Source organism: Suricata suricatta, chromosome 9 (assembly GCF_006229205.1).
Source record: "Suricata suricatta isolate VVHF042 chromosome 9, meerkat_22Aug2017_6uvM2_HiC, whole genome shotgun sequence".
Lineage (NCBI taxonomy): Eukaryota > Metazoa > Chordata > Mammalia > Carnivora > Herpestidae > Suricata > Suricata suricatta.
This window is the reverse complement of record NC_043708.1, coordinates 28,479,081-28,502,894: the sequence shown is the minus strand read 5'-3', so window position 1 is coordinate 28,502,894 and position 23,814 is coordinate 28,479,081. Positions and strand designations below refer to the sequence as shown.

At 43.6% G+C, this 23,814-nt stretch overlaps 1 protein-coding gene across 11 annotated transcripts in view; it reads left to right on the top strand.

The window, feature by feature from the left end:
- Window positions 1–23,814, top strand: part of RGS6 (regulator of G protein signaling 6) — a 546,475-nt gene that overhangs the window by 186,546 nt on the left and 336,115 nt on the right. The gene's annotated exons all lie outside the window — the stretch shown is intronic.

Here is a 23,814-nt window from a genome sequence, read left to right as displayed (position 1 = left end):
TGCTTGCCTTCAAAAGAACTATATAGAGCTCTTTTGCAACTTAATTTTAGTAGTGCTGTCCAGAGGTAGAAAAATATCTCACACCTACAGCATATGCATATGGACACACACACAAACACAGAGACCAATGCAAAGGCCCTTTAGTTACTAATGTTTGAGGAAAAGATTTTTAAGATTAGTATTTGTTCCTAGAATTAATCTTAAGGAGGCTGTGCTATAGAACTCTTTTAGCAGTTTGTATTTTATTTTATTTTTTAAGATTTTTTTATTTTTAAGTAATCTCTAACTTCCAAGGTGGGACTCGAACTCACATCCCTGAGATCAAGAGTGGCACACTCCACCGACTAAGCCAGCCAGGTGCCCCTGCCAATTTGTGTTTTAATAAGACTGCTTTCCTCTTTTTCTTTCTTTTTTCTTCCATCTCAGATGATTGTGGGCTATGCTTACAACATTTCAGAGACATAAGATTTAAAAACTTCGGGGGACAAAGAAAGAATGCAAGTTCCCCCCAGGAAGGACTTTGGTTTCCCACAGCCAATAATTTACAAGCCTTTTGAGATAAATGGGAAGTTTTGGGAGTAGTAAAGGGATAGGTGAATTTCAAATCACCTCCGAGAGCTGCATTTCTAGTTCTGTAATGTTTTGTAAGATAAGGACCATTCATTTAATTCCTCAAAGACTTGGGTTGAAACTTAAATGACATCATGTGTTGGCCCACCCATCCATCTATATTATCCTTGATTTGCTTCTTTCCCTCTGGGTACATAGTTCTAATGTTAAATATTTCTGGGAGTATTGAATAACCTGCCTTGGGTGTAACAGGGGTCCCCAAAGAGTGTGCAAAGGCTACTACCTTCCCAAGATCCAGAGTCATTCCCAAAGATAGCCAGAAGAACCAACAACCCATGTGTCCCAGGCAGGCAGAAAGCCAAGCCTTGTTATGCAAATTGAGAGAAACAAGAAGACAATAGCTGTCCCCAGGAGAGACAGGATCAGTGAAAGACCTATGGGCCTAGATTTGGAAAGGAAGGGACAATGTGAAACTTCATTTTCCTTTCTTGACTGGGCATCACAGACAGAGACACAGAACTGACTCTGGTGGAATTATCACCCTTGACTGGCTTCTGCCAGTTTTTCTAGGATCCCTTCTGCAGTCTGGTCTCTACCAGACTTTCACCTTGGCTGTTTAAAGGAACAGCATAGTCGTTTACCAGAAAATCCGTCAGTTTTGTCAACTCTGGGAGGGGTCATAAGGGAACCCTCCTCTGGGGGTAGGTAGAGGGGTGTCTGTAAGGCCATTAACTCAGCAGTCTTTTGTTTACAACTGTAGTCTTTTCAGAGTGGAAAAACAATTCAGATTAGAATGAGTTCTCAAAGGAGGATAGAGGGGAGCAGTGGGAGCTAGGTGAGTTTTACAGTCTTTTGTTTTAGGTCTCTCTTATATCTTTAATTTTTCACCAGCCTTTTGCAGTGAATCTTTCAATGAAACTACTTTGGAATTCTGAGATCTTTTGGGGGGCTTCTGCTTGCCAATTAAAGTAGGCATCTGATTTCGTTAAACTTGGGAACCCTTGCTTTTAAGTGTACTTCTTAAATGAACCATCATGTCTAATTGGAACATTCCACATAATGGCCATTGTGTTTGTGAGCTGAAGATACCCTGTAGGCCAGCAGCAGTGTGGTAGGACCCTAGCTGCGAATAGAATTAACCCATATTTCATTCCAGCCATATCCAGCCACAGAGGCGGGTGCAGCTCACATTTCTGTCTGGCTTATTTGGACACAAAACAAGCTTAGTATGATTTTGCTGTGTGTTTTTTATTTTCCAAGATACCTGCAACTTTCAGGACTATAATTATTAGACATTAAAAAAAGCAGGTGTGCCTGAAGGTAGTGCACTTGACCCTTTAGAGTTTAAGGATCCCAGTAGCTAAGCCTTTGGGCTTCTTAGAGCTGAACTGAGACCTGAAAGGGATGTCTGTCGGGTTGGGGATTGTTTGGTTTTCAGGGTGCCTCATGGCATGAACGCTCTCTTGAGTTTGGGAATGACCCAGTATCAAGCGAACTCGTTCCATGGCCAATTTTTCCTATCATGAGAGTCTTCTTGAGGTGGTGATTGCCCTCACAGCCTTTCAACACTTGGCCTGTGCCCACCAAATTTTATAGGAAGGAGGGTGGGACAATAAGTTCTTAGCAAAAGAAAAGAAAGAATAGTTTGACCTTGGCAGAAGGGCAGGAGATCTCATTAGGTGGCTTACCTTATCTTTTGGAGGATGGAGAGGGCCCATGTGATAGATTAACTCACTGTGGCTCATCAGAAAATTCCTGACTGGCCAATCAAGACTGTATACCTGGGGGAGGTTAGAACAGCAGTTAGGTTGGGTATTGAGTCCTGGTCCACTGACCCAGCCTGTGTGACCCCATTTTGGGCCTGTGGTTTTCTTTTGAACAGCTTGGAAAATAACCCTACGTTTTATCCCCATTGTCACTAGAGCAGGTTCCACAGCTTGTAGCTTATGTGGGCGTGCCACCCACATACATGGATTTATCAGAAAAAGCTATTGAATTTCTATGTCCGGGCAGGGGAAGAGGGTGGTGATGGGAAAGCCTTGCTGACAGGCCTCAGTGTTAGGCTCTGGTTTTTAGTCATGTCTCTTTTGTCAGTTTCTCCTTAACTCCCTCAGCTCTCATGCCCACTAGGCTCTGAATTGAGGAGAGTACTGACTATGCTGGTTCCCTTCAACTTGACTGTCTCTATCATTTCCCTCCTCACTCTAGTGTTTCTTTCTTGCAAGCCTGACTCAGACGTAGTTTTTGCCTGTTTGTTTTCTTTTGCTCACAGACTATTCTCTTGGGCCAGATTCCTACCCCCAACCCCCAATCATCTTATTCTGGTTCCTCAAATGTTTTTTTTTTTTTCAATGCAATCTTGCCCAAAGCTATTTTAGGGTTTGACTGTGGCTTTTTGGCATCATTATCTCCCTGGGTCTAGTTTGGAGGTTCCTCTGGGATCTCTTGCTGGAGTCTTCTCCTTTTAGGATTTCCCAGTCTACATCAGAAGCATAAAGAAAATCATCACTTTGTCTTGGGGAGAATGCTGTTTGCTCCATTCAGATATTTAAAAATCTTAATGCTCCACAACTAGTGTTTTATTTTGTAAGGTATATTCTCTGGTAAGCTGCCATTGACAACCTATAATATGAAGTTACATCTGCCCCTTTGGGTTCAACTGAAATCTTTGTGAAATACTTTTATCCCCTTCTCTCTTGCTGTGTAACCGAGATCCTGAAATGCAAAGAAACTTTTGTATCCCTCCCAATCCCAGAACTAGCTTGGAGTTTGGCCTTAGGCAACAACCAACTACCGGTGCCTTGAAAATAATTCTCTCGGGACTTAATTAGGATAGACTGAATAATTTAAGGGGCACTTCTGGTGAGTGAAAGAGAGACGAACATTTTGGGCATCAAGGGTTGAAGCATCCCCTTTTTCATTATTTCAGCTCTTACCTCTACTTTCTTGATGAACATTAAAGAAAAGTAAACCCCTTTTGTAGACTTGATAGTGTTAATTAATTTGGGTGCTTACTGTGGGCTCACCTTTGGGCTGGGCTCTGTGGAAGTTTGAGTTGTGATTATACAATAAGTTTTCAATTTGCACAATAAAATCCTAGTTGATCTTCCAGATCCACCCCAGAGACCACCATTTCCTAGAAGTCTGACCAAATTCTTTTTTGGATTTGGTTACTCCCTCATCCCTACCCCATTACAACTTTTACACAGCTCTATTACAGCTCTCAAGATATCATCTTGTAACTATTTGTTTACCTGTTTTACCTCTTGGACATAAGCAACTGGGTGGTGGGAACTGTTGGCTTCATTTGTTTATTCAACTACTTTAATGAAGTGTTAGATATGTATTAGTCACTGCATTTAGTCCTAGTGTTTCAAGGAATGAAGACAGTTCTCATTTTGTTGTATCAATCATTCTGTAGCTGCATTTCTGCTCCACACTCTCTTATTCTTCTGGACCATTAAGAAATTCAGCCATCTTGAAGAATTATTTTGCTATGATTATGGCTAAGTGTTCCCTAAGCTTTGTCAACCCATCTCTAGTCAGAGGTATAGAAGCTGGACATGTGTTGCTTGTAGTCTTTTCTCTGCCAGACATAACTGCACCATCAGCTTCTGATAGACTCTTCTAGGCCAGTGACTTGGCCTCTTTGATCTTGGTGTCTTTGGCAGCGTTTTGCTCATATTTGCTCAAAATGTGTTTGGCATTGAACTGAAGGAAAGGGTACTCCACTCAGCATTTATATGCCTGTGGTTTATTTTTAAAGCCATATTTTATTAAATTTTTTTTAACATTCATTCGTTTTTGAGAGACAGAGAAAGGCAGGGCATGAGTGGGGGAGGGGCAGAGAGAGAGAGGAAGACACAGAATCCAAAGCAGGCTCCAGGCTCTGAGCTGTCAGCGCAGAGCCTGACACAGGGCCCGAACCAATGAACTGTGAGATCATGACCTGAGCAGAAGTTGGACACTTAACCAGCTGAGCCATCCAAGCACCCCAAAAGCTGTATTTTATTTAGAATGAGACTAACTTGAAATGCACTAGGATGGCTTCCTCTTAGAAGAAGAAACTTGGGAGGTCAAAGAGATATGCCAGAAAGGAAACTATGTGTTTGTACGGTTGCACCTATTTATCTGTTCCTACATCCCCTTGAAGATCCCTTTTTCAGCTCTAACACTGGCTGCATTTCATTCATCTGATTTTGGATGTGAGGGCGATCTGGCTGCGACATCTGTCACCCCATTGATCGCCAGGGTTGATTCGGCTGATCTGGCTGGCTAGGCGGGTGTCCCCTTCCTCCCTCACTGCTCCATGTGCGTCCCTCCCGAAGCTGCGCGTTCGGTCGAAGACGACTATCCCCGATAGAGGACCGTTCTTCGGTCAGGGTATACGAGTAGCTGCGCTCCCCTGCTAGAACCTCCAGACAAGCTCATTCATCTGAATTTTAAGATATTTTATGGTGTTTTTCCTCCATACCCTTTACTTACCTTTACTTAGCTTTTCAGTATTTCTAATACTTGCAATTTTTTTGTCCTCTCTCATATTCTACTTAATATTTTATGTTTAATATTTTATGTTTAATATTTATTTAGTTTAATGTTAGTTTAATATTATGTTTAATATTTTATGTTTAATATTTATTTAGAAATGTAATCTACTCAGTTCCAATCCTAGAGCTGACTTGCTGAAGGAGTCCAGAATTTCTCATAAGGGACCATTTGCTCTATGTGGAAAGGAAACTGTAAGGCATCAGCAGGAAGGTCAGTAAATGCTGACCATCCTGACCAGTGAAGCCTGTTAATATTTCCCACTTCTCTCCTTCAGAGCATTTACTAAGGTTTCCATCTCTAGGCTTGCAATAACACCCTTCTCTTGAAAAGACCATGCCATAGGAACGCCTGGGTGGCTCAGTCGATTAAGTGTCCAACTTCAGCTCAGTTCATGATCTCGCAATTCGTGGGTTCGAGCCCCGCTTTGGGCTCTGTGCTGACAGCTCAGAGCCTGGAGCCTGCTTCAGATTCTGTGTTACACTCTCTCTCTGCCCCTCCTCTGCTTGTGTTCTGTCGCTCTTTATCTCTCAACAGTAAATAAATGATAAAAAAAATTTTTTTAATAAAAACTAAAAGACTGTGCCTTACACATATTCCTTTTTCAGTGCTTCCTCCATTCAGAGGATGGGATGATAGCATATACTAGTGTGGGATTTAATAGACATAACTATTCTTCCACCATCAGGTAAGTCCCCAAATTTGCGTGGCTCCTTTCTTCCTCTGATCATCTTCTGCCATGAGCCAGGCTTGCCTATTATGGTAAGCAGTTTACTCATCTCTTAAAGCAAAAGACATACTCTTACATGATTGATGGACACATCATCTTACTGCTTTATAGAAGACATCACTCATATTCAGTCTGTCTTTCTACACTTACCAGTAATGTTATGGTGTAGACTTCATGGAAGAGGGTTTCCTCTATGGCAGGTCCTAATGCTTTCTTAGCATAGACTTAGTATATTTCTCAACACAGGATTCTAAGCAACCACTTTCAGTTGATTAGAGTTGTTATTCAAACTGAAGCCCATTTGGGCTAGCAGCCAGTTCTCTCTTTCCTAGATTATTCTTCTGCACTGGTTTCCTAAGAACTGGCATCAACCCCCTTAAGTTTAACGTTCATACTACTGTCACAGTTTTTCTTCCATTCTCAGCTTTGACTGAATTACTTATCGAAGCTCTCTGGTGATTTCCTGCTTCCCTCAGTTACCTCTGAACGCGTTGGCCATCGCTAGAGGGATAAGTAGCACCTCTCTCTGCACCCCCTCCCACACCCACTGATCAATCTCTACTTCATCCTTAAGTCTCTTCTCATATACAATGACCACTGCGCCGTCCATTAGGAATGATATTAACTCCTTTCCATAAAGACCACACATAGTTGTTCTAGAATTGCCTAGAATGTTAGGCTAATACTTCAGTGTTGGGGCTTCAAAGTTAATTGCAGAAGCATTTCAGTTTTCCCTGGTTCTATGTGCACAAACTTAGTCATTAATAAAATCTCTGGGCCAGAATCTGTAGCAAAAATGTGCCATTTAATATGGTTCCCACATATTTTAAAAATAGTTTAATTTTTTCGCCTGTGTTTCTTATACATGTGCTGTGATAGAGTTACTGTCTTATCCCTTGACTTTGCCAACCACTAGGGTGAGATCAATGTCTTATAATCTCTATGGCATTTAACACAATATCACAAGGCCTTTGGCCGTAAGTACTTCTTCTTATGATAAACTTCATGGGGTTTTAGTGTCTTGGAGAACTTTAGTGTCTTGCCTGTGGGGCAAGAGACTCACTTGATTCTAGACCTGGCACAGACTCTCACTTGCTGCCACTGTGGGGTTCAGCTAAAGATGTGGGTCTCAGTTTTCTCAGCTGTGAAGTGTGAGGATGGGATTATCAGCAAGTTCCCTTCCAGCTCTGAACTTATCTGAGTCCTTTTCCCCTGTTCTGTATCTGCCACTTTCTGGAATGTCTTTTGTATTTAATGTAATAAAGTTGTCTGCACTTTGAAAGGTGTTTATGACATGAGAAAGAGGTGGGAAATAGTTAACATAAATGCATTCTGAGAAGCTTAATACTTTTTCCCTGCCAAACTTCTCTTCTCTCCTCTTCCCCCGATATTTCTTGGGGGGTGGGTGGACGGGTGGGTGGCTTTTGCGATATTGATATTCAGAGAAGAGTGGAGAATGCAGGACTGCAAGGGTTCATAACAGATGGTTCTCTGGTGCCATTTTAGGAGGGCTATTATAAATAACACATCTATATTCCTGAATAGTAGGATGTCTGAAGTGTTTAGGCTTCACCCTACTATTGAAATAGAAAGAGGAGGAGGAATCAAGGAAACACCTAGCTAGAACATTTTTGCATGATCTCAACTTTCTTATTGTTCCTGAGCATCTTAATTTGGGCAGCAGTGTGTTTTTGAGATTCAATGCAAGGAAATTCATTGCACCACTTTTCTGGCACTCATTTCCCTTCTCTAAAGGCTGCTTTGCTGGCGCCGGCTTCTCCCTCTCCTGTCTGCCCATCTCACAGCTGCAGTCGACTGACACAACCTTTCTCCCGAGGAAAATTATACTGTCCTCCGGGTGGATGCAATTCCTGTACCCACCAGCCCCACGGGGAGGGGCAGTCTCTGTCCTCGTAATTACAAAGGAGCATCTGACCTCGTATCCCCACTGTAGAGTAAGTGTATTGTTTATGATAGGTGTTCAATGAGGTGTTTTTTTTTGTTGTTGTTGTTTTTGTTGTTGTTGTTTTACCTTTAGGGTAACTGAGATAGGAGGAAGTAAAGAGACTTGTCAAGCTTCTTTAGGATAGCAGTCTTTGATCACATTTTGCTCTGTTCATTGGGATATGCTGCCCATCAAATTGGCCCCTCAGTGATTACCATACAAACATTTGGTTCCATTAATGTAATTGCTGTCCTTACGTGCTAACTTGATAACCTAATTCCTTGAAGGTTATTATCCCATGTAATTTCTAAGTGAAATGGAAAGTGGATGACTTAGAATGTTACTTCTCTCGTTTTTACATTCCAACCCTTGATTTAGTGCCCTTTATCTATCCGCCTCCAACCCTGCATGCTTTTCAAGAAAAGAAAAGCCATTTGGGTTGCCATAGCTCATGTACATTAGTGAGGGGGCGTGCTGAAACTTGAGAGGACCCCCAGGTTCTCAAACACTACTAACTGGGTTGCAACCACTGGCTATCAAGCTGGATTTCCTCAGTGGTTTTATTCCCACATTTGCCAGGGGCCTTACACATGTTGTTTCATAGAATACTTTCTGCAGCCCTATATGTAGGTATAAACACAATTATAAAGTTTATACTCTAAGAATAGGAGACAAAGGTATGGAATCCTCAGATGCCAAGGGCCTGCTAGGTGCCCTCAATGAAAAGGTATGTTCTGTCACCTGTTATGGGAAAATTAGAATGCAAGAGCAAAATGGACCACGACCTCCATGGGGAGGGAGAAGTTTGATGCCTCTCTAACAGCATCCCCCAAATGGACATTATGAGTACACCGAAGGGAAGGGATAATGCCCTCATCACTATTCCTGTGGTAGGACTGTATTTGCATCCTTCCTGATGGAAACATCCTGCAGTGAGTCTTTACCTGTGTTTTTCCTTTTTTGGAGGGAGAGTCCTTCTATTTCATACACTGAAATGGCTGGATGTTCCATCTCTCTGCTCCTTGGCTAGATCTGGGCTATGTCATGACTTAGGCTTGGCCAATTGGTAGTCTTCTTCTGAACTTGGAGCTGGAGGATGTGCTGTAGAGATCAAAGGACACCTCAGAAGATTGGGCAGCACTGTTGACAGGCAGTGAGAGATGCAGCCTGGAGCCCAAGATACCCCCACTGTCCCCCCGACCTTCAGTAGGAAGCTCCTGGGGGTCGCCACTCTGAGTGTCTGCCTCATTTTCTAACATGTCAGCTGATTCTCTTCACTTCCACCAATTCTCTCTCCTTCAGCGTTCTTCTAACACATTCCTTCTCTGCCTAAGGTAGTCAGACTCAACTCCTGTGGCTCATACCCATGACCTTGTATAATTCCGCTGCATAATACTGTGTGGCTTCGCTTACTCACCTGGCATAACCTACCTTCTGCTCAGGAAGTTTAGAGATGTCCATAGTCCATATCAGTCACTGTTAATTCAGCTTTTTATGGTGAAAACTTGTTCCAGGTGGGAAAGCATGATTATTTTGGTTTGATTTTAATGAGCAGAAAACAAAGGAAAAGAAATACTGTGTTGGCACTGAGCATTAAAATATAAGGAAATAAAGCTCTTTACAAATTTTTTAATGTTTTATTTATTTTTTTTGAGAAAGAGAGAGAGAGAGTGAGCAGGGGAGGGGTAGAGAGAGAGGAAGATACAAAATCTGAAGACAGATTCCAGGTTCTGAGCTAGCTGTCAGCACAGAGCCCAATGCGGGGCTTGAACCCACAAAACGTGAGATCATGACCTGAGCTGAAGCCGGACACTCAACCGACCGAGACACCCAGGTGCTCCAAGGAAATAAAGCTCTCAATGGGTAGACTTTTAGCTGAGCTCCAAAGGTGTATTTGCTTGTATGCACTTTCTGCCTATTCATTCAGCAAAAGGAACTAGGGAAATTCATGGCAAGGAGAAAATAAAGCCTCAAAGTGGATACAAATATTGAATAAGGTACTGAAACCTCAAGCACTTAGATCTTTAACATTCATTATGGGATGACTTCACATTTCTCAGGTAAAGTTTTCCCCCACCACTTGGTATACTGTGCATATACTTGAATATTTAAATAATAAATTTAAAAAATCACATAAAAAATGGTCAGGTGCCCCCCCCATTTGACTCTCAGTTTTTTCACATCGATAAGACTAGTTAAGGGAACCCTTTAGAGTTGTAAATGCCACCAAGTCATTCCAAAGTAAAGATTAGAAATTCTCTTGTCGATTGCTAGTTAAAAAGGTCCTGACATTTCTCTATGGATTTGGCCCAGGCGATTATTTACCAATGACCATCTGACATCCATGCTGAGCTGCTTCCCCTGGAAGGGGCATGGTCTTTGCACAAGGTAGGGCGACACTTCCTGGATACCCGCAGCCATAACAGCTTCTTGAGAGACAAATCAAATTCCCATTTACTTGAGTTCTAAGAAAGATCTTTTGTAGGCAGAAAAGGAACTATACCCTACTATCATTTTAGCTTTTTTTTTTTAATGTTTTTTTTTTTTTGAGAGACAGAGACAGAACATGAGAGGGGGAGGGGCAGAGAGAGAGGGAGACACAGAATCTGAAGTAGACTCCAAACTGAGCTGTCAGCCCAGCACCCAATGCGGGGCTGGAACCCACGAACCATGAGATCATGACCTGAGTCGAAGTCGGACGCTTAACCAACTGAACCACCCAGGTGCCCCACCATCTCAAATCTTCTTACAAGTTTAAAAAGGCTTTATAATCATTTTAATTCATGCTTTCTCACCAAAGCCCTGGGTGTGACATGACTGGCACATTTTTCTAAGAAAACCGAGTTAATGCCGTATTTATGATGTGGAATTGACACAAGATGCTCTTGGTGGTGAGCTGGTGACAGCATCAGAATGATGGCAGAGCCCTGTCCCCACAGTCTGGTGAGCCAGGCTGTTTCCTCCACTTTTATAAGCTTAGGTGGGGGGTGTGGGAGCCCAGGAGCCGATGACTTGGATTTTTACAGGAAGAAGGGCAGACAGGCTTTCCAAAAGCATCATTCGAAATGTTAACATAAGCCTTCTTCCGAATTAAAGCAGAAGTTTCTCAAAACTCACACCTGTCGTGAAGCACCCTTGATGCATTAACCAGCAGGTAACCAGCATCTCAGGTCACGTTTGGATGTGCCCCTTTCCAGGATGGCTGTATGTGCTGGATTCTTGTCTTCATCTGAGAATTTTCAGCAGGCTGGACCTTGAGCCTGGGGAGAGGAGTGAGCCAGGCACAGGATTCTGGGGCCCTTTGCAGCAGGCTGCTGGCAGACCTGTCTTTGTCTTTCATTCAGAGGCATGGACTAGACTCCAGCTGCCTTTCCTCTAACTTGAGGGAGGTTATTTGACCATTTTACCTCTTGCTGTGTAAAAAGTGCAGTGGTTCTTGTCAAGACATAACACACCATCTTTGAGCATTGCTTTACCATTACTGTTGTATGCAGATGCTAAGTACTGTGGGGCAAAGGCCTGCCCTTCTCTATGCACATCATAAGCAAATGTGCAGAGACCTGGGTGTGTCCTGAGTCTGTACGATTGGTCGCAGCCCTCGCCTGGAATTTCTGGAGCCATTCCCTCACTCAGCAGACCGTGACATGGCTCAGTAAGGGACAACACCCAACCCAAGAGAGTTAACACATGTCTTTAGTGCCCTGATCTCATTTTGCTGACTCATCAGTGACTCTGGAATCTTCATACAGATTCCATCCCTCTGAGGACCCGATTTAGGAATATGGCTCCTCAGTTCCCCCACCGTTGTCTCTGGCCTTGTCCTGCAGTTCCACCGGAGCTGCTGCGTCTGTCAGCCCCTGATGGTTATCAGCCCTCTTCCTGGTCAGGGGCTGGTCACGCTGCCCCAGGGGGCCTGGAGGGAGAACTCTGAATTTCCACCGCTCTTTGAGTTGATCTCTAGTTAAAGTCATAGGCTCTCGGAAGCTGCAGAGAGACGTACATGTCTGCTAAGTCTCCATTGTCATCCATGGCTCTCCTCAAGCTTGTCCTCCATGGGGCAGTGAGGAAGGACACAAGGTCAAAGTCCTTGACTCCAGGTGACTTCTCATACTCTCCTAAGATGTCCTAAAGGTGTGCCTCTATGAGCCCTCAATTCTTGTCAGCTGTGGACTTGGGTTCCTCCAGCGTGTGGTGTCAACCCTGCCATCTTTGTGTGTCCTACATCTCTGTATGTTCTGCATAGGACCTTGGGACTCGTGGTAAACTTTGTGCTGGAAGTAACTTCCAGTACCATGCTCCTATGGCCCCTCATCAAATTCCATTCCTAGATTATGTATTTTACACTGAAAAAATCTCCCAAGGTATCTAGGACCATACTGGATCCTAAATAAAATGCTTGTTAGCAGTGTGGCCTCCATTTAGTATATACTGAAGTAACTTTTTCTCTCCAATATTCCTTTCTTGAACCCTACCTTGTGGAGCCACTCAGCCAGGACTTTCTGAGAGAGAAATGGTATATTTAGCAGTCATCAGATAGTTACTGTTATGGTGCTGAGTTTTTAAAAACCTGTTAATTGTACTAGCTTAAACCTAAATTACATGTTCCTGTCTTCATATGGTGATGATGATGATTTTATAAATGCTGGTTGGATAGCACTGTAATTAATGGGCACTGGCTTCTATTTTGGTAACAATTTATTCTTATACCACATTTGAGAGGTTTCTCTTTCCTGTGGTCACAAAGAGGTAAAAAAAAAATGACATCCTTTTTAATAAGGCATCCCAAGCAGGCTGAGTACCTATGAATTATAAATGAAAACTTTTCAGTGATTAAAATAAATACAGTGATGCAGTCCCCTTTTCTGCGTCATTGCTTCCCTAGGCCTGCATGAAAATCACTCAGAGGAAGTCCCTAGGGTCTCTGAGATCACCTCCATCTGGTTCATGCATTTCTCTGATATAAGTCAGAAGGAATTAAGGACAGCGGCATTTTGGCTGGCTTGAGGAGAGGGGCTCTTTCATCCAGGGGAGCCATCAGCCCATCGCTGTTGTCCAGTTCTTCACGGACTTGTCTTTGTAGCTCTGGTCTCATAATAGAGCCCCGTCCACATTTTGTTCCTTCAAGAATCAATTTCCACTTAATGTTCAAAGATGATTCCATTCCATTCCTTTCACAGGTAAGGCTTTACTTAGTGGTGACAGTTGAGGGCAGGTCTGGCACAGGTGAATTAAGGGGCCCTTTAATTTATGAGCAAGAGAGACCCATAAATTGAGGAAACTTGAAGACTGTCACTCTAAACTAAGAGCCAAACACAATCCCAGATGGATACTAATCAATATAAATGAATAACATCAGCAGGAATCCTTCTCTCCCACTTCTCAGTGCAAATCTTCCACTGTCATCAGTGGCTATTGGGTGAGAAGCACGTGGTAGGGAAAGACCATAGTGACGTATATGAAGGCAAAGAAAAAGAAGCCTGGATAAAGAAGAAAACTTTCTTCTAGCTTTGTTTGTTCCTCCCTGCCCTCCATTTGCCTTTTATTTGATTGGTTGTTGACTAAATAATATTAATGTCTGTTGCAGAATTGGGCATGAGAGACTACTGGCCTTTTGCTGTTCAAGATGGAAATGAAAGGTTATTAGCAAGGCAGGTCATCAGTTCTGAAATGGCCCATTTGCCAACAATTAATGACTTTTGGGGAGCAATTAATGTCAAGGTGAAAGCAATGAACCCTTCAGCAAAATAGACAGTGGTTTCTGAGCTAGGGGAAAATTCAGCCTTTCATAGACCTTTCTCCTGTCAAAACATGTCTTTAAGGTCCAATAGCTAATAGTTTTGACATTGTATTTCAGATATCTAACTTACTTAGAGGTTTTTTTTTCTTTTTGGATGGTTTGTTTAGATTTTTAAGTCACTTTTCTCCCAGGAATATATATAACAAAAAGTAACACAGGAATGATAGGGCTTAATAAAATGCTTGTTTAATGTCTGTAGTATTTATTGTCATCTGATTAGCACCAAGTTAATATCAGATTAGTAAGTGGCATCTCAGTCACAGGACTTTTAGGGATGTGAGATAAATAAGGCAAAAGAAATGATAGAAACTATTGAATTCATCTTTGGAGAATCTCAAAATCATCAGTGAGACATTGGCCGAACAGGGAAATTATTTCTGAGTCTGGAGCCAATGATGCCCATAACCAGGTAATTTGGCCATTATGTGTTTAACATTTTTAATGTCTATTTATTTTTGAGAGAGAGTGTGTATGTGTGTGAATGGGGGAGGGGCAGAGAGAGAAGGAGACACAATTTGAAGCAGGTTTCAGGCTCTGAGCTGTTAGCACAGAGCCTGATGTGGGACTCAAACTCACGAATCACAAGATCATGACCTGAGCCGAAGTCGGACACTTAACTGAGTAAGCCATCCAGGTGCCCCTGGCCATTATGTGTTTAGAAAACCATCATGCTTCTTCATGTAGTTTAGTCTAGAAAACCTTTACCTACAAAAATTAGAGAAAAATTACTGCAGGTTGCCAGAGGCAGGGAGGGTTGGGCAAAATGGATGAAGGTGACAGGGAGATCCAGGCTTCCCTCTGGAATGAAGAAGTCATGAGAATAAAAGGCACAGCATAAGGAATATAGTCAGTGATATTATGATAGCAATGTGTGGTGACAGATGGTTGCTGCACTCATGGTGAGCATAGCAAATGTATAAATTTGTCTAATCACTATGTTGTCAACCTGAAACTAATATAACATTATGTGTCAACTACCTTAAGAAAATTAGAGAAAAGTCACAACCATAATAAATTGGTCTCCGTTGTTGCATGGTCATGAGACTACTCTCTTTCCATTTCTTTCTGTTTGGTGTTATTTCCCTTTACTGTCCACTAAACCAAGGTTTGGGAGTCATAACTGACAAAAAAACTAAAGCTATTAGGCCCTTAAGGGAAAGTTCCCAAGGTTGCATTGTTTCTAAGCTCCTTTCCTCCAGTGGACCTTGCCACACCCACAGAACATTCTCTTTCTTTAATTCACAGACTAACAGTTGGAAGATGGTTGTATTCTTGAGCCTTGAGTTTTTACTTTTGCTCTCCTCAGCCTTTTATGATGCAAGAACCCTTTGGAATGACTTGAAATAGCATTCTTCATTCATTCATAATTTATTGAAAATCTATTTGGAGCAAGGTATTGTGCTAGATTCAAAGGAGAGGAGAAATGGTTCACTCACTCGGCAAGTATGTGTTGTGCATATATGTTGTGGCTAAGAACTAGGAATGGTGGAGAGCCAACGATGTTGTTCCTCTCTCCTGGAGTTGAGTTTAGTAGAGGAGACACCTATAGATCAAAAATCACACACATACGTACACATACAACTACAGTGTGTGATATGAGATAAAATGGAAGAATCACATTATCTAGGAGCAAAGGGCTTCTATGAAGAAATGATATTTACGAGAAAACTGAAGGACATGGAGAGGTTAACTTAGTAAGGAGTGAGGTGCAGAATCGTATTGCAGGTAGAGGCAGCTGTTGGTGCTGGTGCTCAGTGGTGAAGGAGAGAGGCACAGTTGAGTGTATAGGGTCATGGCACTGGAGCCCAAAGAACCAGGGGGAGCCCAGGGTGAGATGAGTCTGGAGTGGGAAGTGGGTGCCAGGCCATGTACGACCTGATAACCATTTTAAGAATTGGAGGTTTTATCCTAAGAACACTGGGAAACTATTGAATGGTTTTAGGAGTGTAAAATGGATGGAACACATTTTGGCATTTGCAGAGATCACTCTAGAACCATCAGAAGTGGTCACAAGGTCGGTTAGAGCACTGTTGGGTGCAGGTGGATGGTAACAGTAAGTCAGGTAGACATCATGGAGAAGGGGGCCATGGATGGATTCTAGAGATGTGGAAGAGGCAATAGAACTTGGTATTTATTGAATATGGTCAGGGAGAGGGTTGTTGACATGATCCCTATGTCTCTAGCCTGATTAGTAGGGTGAGCAGTGGTACCATTAACTCAGGTAGAAAGCTAGAATAAAATAATATGTGAGGGGACCTTCAGATGTGTGGAGTTTGAACCGTTATATAGTGTTGTAAAGTAAGCTCTTGTTACATGGTCTAAAAAAAATGAATGGATTGTTAAAAATTCAAGATGTCAAGAAGTGGAGTGATGGAGGTACCTAATATTGCATAGCAAACACCCAACAGTTATGGTTTAAAACAACATTTACTTTGCTCGTGATTCTGCAGTTTTGTTCGGCGTTGGTGTGAATAGTTGGTCTCTGCTTCCCTTGGTGTCAACTGGAATAGCCTGAATGCACAAGGCCGGCATCGTCAGAAAGCTGGCTCACTTCTGCGTACAGCACTTGATACTAGCTGTTGGCTGGAACCTTAGCTGGGGCTGTGGCCAGAACACCTACACATGGCCTTTCCATGAGGCTGTTGGGCTTCTTGGCTGAGGTTGGTTGCCTGGGTTCCACGGTGACTGTCCTAGGAGTAGAGCGAGAGCCAGGCAGAAGTTCCATCACCTTCCATGACCTAGCCTCAGAAGTCCTGCAGTGTCACTTCTCTTTCCACTGCATTTTATTTATTAGAAGTGTCTCACTAAGCCAGGCCATGTTTAAGAGGAGAAAAATTAGTCTACCTTTTGAGAGGAGGAGTATTGAACAATGTGTAAGTAAATGTGTTTTAAGACTACCTCATAGGGTAAGAGGTTAGGAGAAGAAAGCAAAGAGCATTCCAGAAGAAGGGAACAGGTTGAAGCAAAACATTGAAATTGTTCTCAGTGGAAATGCTCCTGACTGAATTCAAGAATGCACAAAAGGCCATGAATAGTGGGAAATCCAGGTGAAAAGAAAGTTTGGGAACAAATTATAGCAGAGTCTAAATTTCTGCAAATCCATTCTATTGAACCCTGAGACAAATGGTCAGAGAGGAATACAAGTTCGTGTTTATTAAATAAAGGTCAAAAGGCGATGTAACAGTTCAGCGGCTGATTGGCATAGTTAGGAGTAACTCTACTTGATAGTAAAACGATTCATGCCAATTAGTTCTGATCTACAAATTTCGGATCCCGCCGGCATCTCCAAATTTAAACTGCTCACATCCTTAAATATTTTTATTTGGGTTTTATGGTTTGCCTAATGCTAGTTGGCAATGTATGCCTGGGGGGTCCATTAGGAGGTGTTTCTCCTTTATCCTTTTATGGATTAACTGCGGAAACCTTGGTCTTTCTGTTCCTGGTTGTGGCTTCAAATCCTTCCTTGTCATTATTGGACGACCTCACCAGGCCTGGGTCAGGATGGGTGGAGTGGGTTGAATAATGTACCCTCCAATTCATTTCCACACAGAAGCTGAGGATGTCACCTTATTTGGAAATAGGATCTTTGTGAATGTAATTAGTTAAGGATCTCAAGGTGAAATCATCATGGGTTTTAAGTGGGCCCTAAATCCAATGACTGCTGTCCCTGCATGAAAAGGAGAGTCCGCAGAGACAGAGGGAAGAAGGCCATGTGAAGTGGAGAGACAGATGTAAGAGTTACAGATCTCTAAGCCGGAGACTGCCAGGAATCGCCAAAACCACAGGAGACAGGAAGGATTCTGCCCTCAGCCCTTTGGAGGAGGCGTAACCCTATGAACACCTTGATTTCAGACGTCTGGCCTCTAGAACTGAGAGAATAAATTTCTGGGTTTGTTTGTGGTGTGTGTGTGTGTGCGCACGCATGTGCACGCGTGCATGCATGCATGTGTTTTGTTTTTTCTTTTTTCCCTGTTTCCATAATAAGTTTTTACTTTTTTTGATTTTTTATTTGTGCTTTTTTTGTTTTGTTTTGTTTTGTTGTATTTTCATTTTTTCTTTTTCTTTTTTCTTAAGCCACCCAGTTTGTGGCAATTTGTAATGGCAGCCCGAGGAAACCAATGTAAGAAATCTAAGCCAGGCATAGAAAACAGGGGTGTTAGTTTGCCAGATGAGCAACAGAAACCATTTTGAGTCTGTTGGTAATTGTGCATCATTTTGATCACTGCTACCTTCAGAAACTCAGAGTCTAGCAGATTTCTTTCCTTAGTATAATGGGTAAGTATATCAGCCTGGGAAAGGGGTAAGAGGAATAAGTAATGGACTCCACCGAAGTGCACTCACAGATCTTGGGGTTGGCACGTTACCTACACTGGTGGATGGTCACAACAAAGGGAAGTGTGGAATGAACACTCCCTCGTGTAACCTGTTGGCTAACGTGGGTTCATTCCACGCAGGTGTTGCCACTGTGCACAGAAGGAGGGAACCTGGCTCTTTATCTCTATTATGGTAAACAGGGAAGAAAGCAAGCCTTCCTATAGTAACGGGGGATTTTTAATGAAGTAAAGGAGACAGAAGAAACGTCCCGATGGAGAAAGAAGTATGTCAAAAACAGATTGTGCACGTAATTACTTTCTCAGACCTTCCTGACATTATCAGCAGGACTGGTGTTTTGATCAAAAAAAAAAAAACTTAATTAAAACTTAATTTTTTTAAAAGTGGAAAATATTTTGCATGGTTACAGGAGGATGGAAATCAGGGCACTGTGTAATTTTAATTGCCTTCAAGAGATGCACTCCACGAAGACTAGCATGGGGAAAAGCAGCCACAGGGAAGAAATCAGAGGGGAGCGGCAGTGTTCAGTCTCCAGCGTTGGCGGGATAGGGGGTGGCTGTGTGTGTGGGTGCGGTTTTCCCACTCTCGTGGATGAGAGGTAGTGTGTCTATTCTGGCGCACACACCGGGGAGAAGACACACGGGGAGAACACAATATAATCACATGGAGATTTGTAAAACATAACATTTCTTCCCCCAAAAAGGGAAATCAGAAGTTGAAGAGGTTAAATACCACACGAGGCAACAGTTTTTAAATGCTGATCTCTGAATCAGGTCTATCAGAATCATCTAGTTCTGGTTCATTACATCTTTTAGAATCTATGTGTTTCTATTTTTAAAATAAGCCTTCCCAGGGTACTCTGGGAGTCAGGTGAGGGAACCGCAGGCTTGTAGTAAAAGGAGGGGGGCCTCGAAATCAGGTGACTATGGACTCTGCCCTTTACTCTTGTGTAGATTCAAGCTGAGTGCTTAGCCACTTCCATCACGTTGGTAAGATGCTTACGTGATGGGGTTTTCTGATCATCAAAGATCACATCAGTATAGTGACTGAGACACAGTAAGTGATCTAAAAGTGATAAAACTGTGGAAGAAGCATTGAATCGGGCTGCTAAATCGGAAGAGATAAGGCAGCTTTCTTCAAATATTTATAGGGCAGCTCTGTGGAAGACGTAGCAAATTCATATTTTGTGGCCTTTTGAGGTCAGACTGAGGCCCGGCAGGCAGAAGTCACAGGGAGAGGAATTTCAATGCAGTATTAAGTGGAACTGTCTTATGAATGGCCTGGGGACGACACTGGCTCATTCTGAGGGCAGTACGTTCCAAACCCCTGGGACAGCGAGAGCGGCCATCTTGGCGCAGCTGCCAGTGGCCGCCTGGAATCAGCCCTGTGATGGGGTTTCTGGCTTCCCGTGGAGCGGTGTGTTGTTGTTGTTGTTTTTTATCCTAATCTTTATTTTTTTTTGAAAAAAAGGATAACATGGGGGGCTAACAAGTTCGCCCTGCAGTGTGGGGTTTACTTACTGCCCAGTGTGTACGCCTGAGTTTCCCCGTGCAGGTTCTGCAAGGCGTGGAGGAGCGTGGGCTGCCACAGACTCCGCGGTACACGGACTTATTCAAAGACACCTCTGTCCACATGGTTTTGTAAACCATCAACACTTGCTTGAAGGAGGTTTTAGCATAAAGCATGAGCAGAGAAGACCTACAAGAGCAGGGCTGTCCCTTCAGGGGTTCTCTCGGAGGGACATTGTTGTTACCCTTTCCCCAGGTCTTTCAGAAAGGAACTGTGCATAGTGATTTCCTCGAATGACTGGGGAGCTCTTACTGGCATTTTAGGGGAGGGAGCTCGAACTGTGAAAGGTGCTGAAGGGCCGCCCCAGAGCATGAGAAAGCCATGGCACCCTGCCTTCAGTAGTGCTCTGTTGAGAAGATTTGCATCTTGTTCAAGCTCAGATGGTCCCCCTGAATCAGCCCCTGGGGGTTCTTTTTGCAGCCTGGTTTACAAACCTCTGGTGCAGGATGGGTTACAGGGCTGTTCTGCCTTCTGTCCCAGCATTCCCTGGGGACCATGAGGTCAAAGCAATGCATCGGGAGGGCCACTTGCATGACGCAGGCCGGGAAGCCCATGGTGGGAGGGAAGGCAGTTTATCTCGCTCCCACTGCGGCCCATATTCAGATGAATGCTGACTGACTTTTGAGAAGCACAGTTGACTGTCTTCCCAGTCTGTCCCTCTTGTTACCAAGGAGACATTGGAGGACCCCTTGATGTGGGGAGGGGGAGGGGTTTATGATCTCCCTGCTTGGTGCTAACCAGGCTGAATGGGGATCCGATGTCTGACTTGGGCCTTGACATCAGGCTCCAGCCAACAGACACAAAAATGATCTTTAATTGATTTCTTGTTAGTCCTAGCTAACTCAAGTTTCCAAATGTTCCCTTTCTAAATAGATAAATGATACTAAGCGTTCCTCGTGCCTACTTTATTTATTTGTCTGTCTGTCTGTCTGTTTGTTTGCAAGTGCCTCTCTCCCACTGTTATGTTGTTTGCTCTGATTTCCTAGTAGGTGGTAAGACTCCATATCGCTTCTTAGTGGCCATTCCCCAGTGAGGCTGGTTGTCACAGGAGACCTTAATGAGGTACCAGGGCCTGACCATGTTACCAAGGAGCATGCTAAGAAAAACACTCCCGCGTGCTCTGCAAGCCTAGAAGAGGCAATACAACATTAGGCAGTGGGAAGTCATAAAAGCCCTGAGGGAATTTGGCCCTATCTGTGTAGGTGCTCCAGAGGGAGGTAAATATTTCTCATGCTACGTGGTTCGCTCTGTAGGTTTCATTGTTGGCTTTCTGGGAAACTGGTAAACAAGGCAGAGAAACGAATTATTCTCTCCGGAGTGCAGGGGCCCCACTCACCCACACAGTCCTCCTGGCTGTCACTTTGAGTCACACCCCCAACTTTCTGGAACTGGAATGATTGTCTCCACTTAGCTCAGGCCTTGCAGCGATGATGAATCCAACCTATGACATCGTCTGAGCAGCGGGACAGTCTTTTCCTCCCGGCTCGGTTTAGCTCCGTTGAGCAGAATAGTGATCCAGGCAGGCAACAGCTCACTTCCTTCCTCCCATTCTCTAGAACCCTCAGGGCTCGTCACCTGGAATCAAAGACCTGCCTGCACGTCAGAGGATCTTAAAGGTCAGCTAACTCAACCTCCCACCCAGAATATGCCTTGCAGAACAAACCACCCACATAGCTGATTAGTAATATTATATGTGGTTACTCAGTGCAGTTGTGTCATTTCAGGAGAAAGGACGATCCATAGGGTGTCGTGAAACCCATGGCAGTGAGCTGGGCCCTGATGGAGGTTTACTGTGTTTCCAACCTTAATCATTAGTGGTTTCGATTACTTACGTTCATAACAGGCTTTTTGGTTACCAATTATGATTCACTACATGCCCTTTTTTCAGAGTAACAAGAAGCTCTGACCCATTTTCTATGGCACAGTAGCAAATGCCTAACAATTGGCAATACCCTTTCTAATATCAGCCTTTTGAATCATCACATCTACCAAGGTGGCCGGGGACCCTGTCATCTTCATTTTCTTGGTTCGGCATTATTTTGTGGTGCTGTCATTACCCGTCTGGGTGTAGCTCTGTGCTATGTCGGGACCTCAGCTCTACGCCGGTGAGGAAATGAGGTTCAACCAGGGAAGGAGTGAGAATAGTTGTTCTCAGACTTGACGGCACATCAGAATCACTTGGGACCTTTTAAAAGATTCTAATGCTTGGGGCACTGGACCCCACTCCTAGAAGTTCTGATGTAACTGCTCTAGGATGCAGCTTGGACTCCAGGAGTTTTAAAATCCCCACCATTAATCCCAGTATGTAGACAGGGTTGTGAACCAGTGACTGAGGGGACTGTGCAGCAACAAAGGACATCGGAATGGCGGTGGCCAAGCAGGCTTAGAAACAGAGTTGTGATATGTGATTGCATTTTGACCCGCAAGATCTAATTTGGTGGTAGAAGGTGTTTCAGCAGGAATCTTTGTTCATTAGGTTGATGAGCGTGCAGGGCCAGGATGTGGCTGCGAAGGACTAGATGGATGGCAAGACTGAGCAGGTTGACAGTCCCTAGCAAATAAGATGGGATCTACAGGCCTAGCAGGAAGAGGTCAAATAAGGCATTGGCCAAAGGGCCCGCAGTCTGGACTGTGTCCAGAAGCTGTAGTTAAAAGAAAAGGCTGCAATCTGATTGCCATGCTCACATTGGGCTTGCCGCTTGCAGGGACAAGCACAGCTGACTACAGAACCTGCTTGCTGGCTGGGTGAGGGGCCTCCTCATTTATCTCCAGGCTCAAAGCTGAACCTGTAGGAAAACAAAGGCTGGAGGTCTTATGTCAAGCAAGACAGAGGCAGTCAGAGGCCGATGGACATGAAACAGGGAGGCCTGGATAGAAGGCTGGCTCTGAGTCAGTTGTCATAATCAGGGCAGTCATTAGGACCGACTGGGAAAGATGAACATATTTTTTGCTGTGTCTTCTTGCGAAAGTCATTTCATCTCCCAGACCAACGTGATGACATCCTTCAGCTATCATTTGGAAGTGGTGAATTAGATAATGTCTCTAAAGATCTCTCTGGATTCCTTGGGAAAGAAGATCCTTTGAACACTGTGCATAGGTAGGAGCAAAAATGCAAATGAGCGGAGCACTGTTTTATGGCATTCAGCATTTACCTCAAGGCAGGCTCCTAGCGGCTGGAAGCAAAGGATTCACTGTGGAGAAGTTGGCTATCTGGCCACTGGAAACAGGATGTAGCTCAGGCTTTGCAGCACTGGAAGTCCAAGATTCTTCAGTTCCCAGGCATGTTTATCTGTTACTCATGGGGAATGTCTCTCATGTAGGAAGTCTGGCTTCTTGTCCCTTAGCAGCACAGGTGGTATGCGTAGGTGCAGAACATCCTCCCTGTTCTGGGAGGTGAGTCCCAGCTTTCTTTTCCCACCATGCTGTGGCTGTGTGCCCCTGCAAGAGTATGTTTTCTGCTCTGTGGCTTATCAATGACAGATATTTTCAGGACGGCAGAGGAGGAATTTGAACTTTTTCTTTGAGGCAGTGGGGAGCTACTGCATGTGTGTGGACAGGTGGGCAACATGCTGAAAGAAAACTTGAGGAATGTACACTTGGCTGTCATGTGTAGGTGGGGGATTAATAATACTTAACTGCTGCCTTAGAGGAAGTGAAATGGAGTAAGTGGATGTGAAGATACAGGACCACCATGCCTTTAGTCATTCTCTTGCTCCCTCGGAGGCCTCGTGCCCCCAAGGGCACAATTGTGTTTTTCGGGACTGGTGTATTAGTTTGCTAAGGCTGCCATAACAAAATACTACTGACTGGGTGGCTTGGACAACAGAAATTTATGGTCTCTCAGCTCTGGAGGCTAGAAGTCCAAGATCGAGGCATTGGCAGTGTTGGTTTCTTTCAAGGATCATGAGGGGAGGGTCTCTTCCAGGTCTTTCTCCTTGGCTTATGGATAGTTGTTTTCATTGTCTTCCCTCCATGTCTTTCTGTGTCCAAATTTTCTCTTCTTCCAAGGACATCATTTCTATTGGAGTAAGGTCCATCCTAATGACCTCATTTTAATGTGATTACCTCTATAAAGACCTTCTCTCCAGATACAGTCACATGTCAAGGCTCTGGTGATTAGGACTTCAACATATTAATTTTGGAGGCACGCAGCTCAGCCTATAACAACCAGTCTTCTTGGAGGCTTTCTCTTCTAGGGCCTTACACTTAGGTAATTACAGGCTATTTTAAAGGATATTTAAAGACCCAACAACTCCCCCCACTCAACCTACCATCTGCCCCAAATTATGTTCATCATCTCTTGGTATTTTTTATCCCAATTATTAA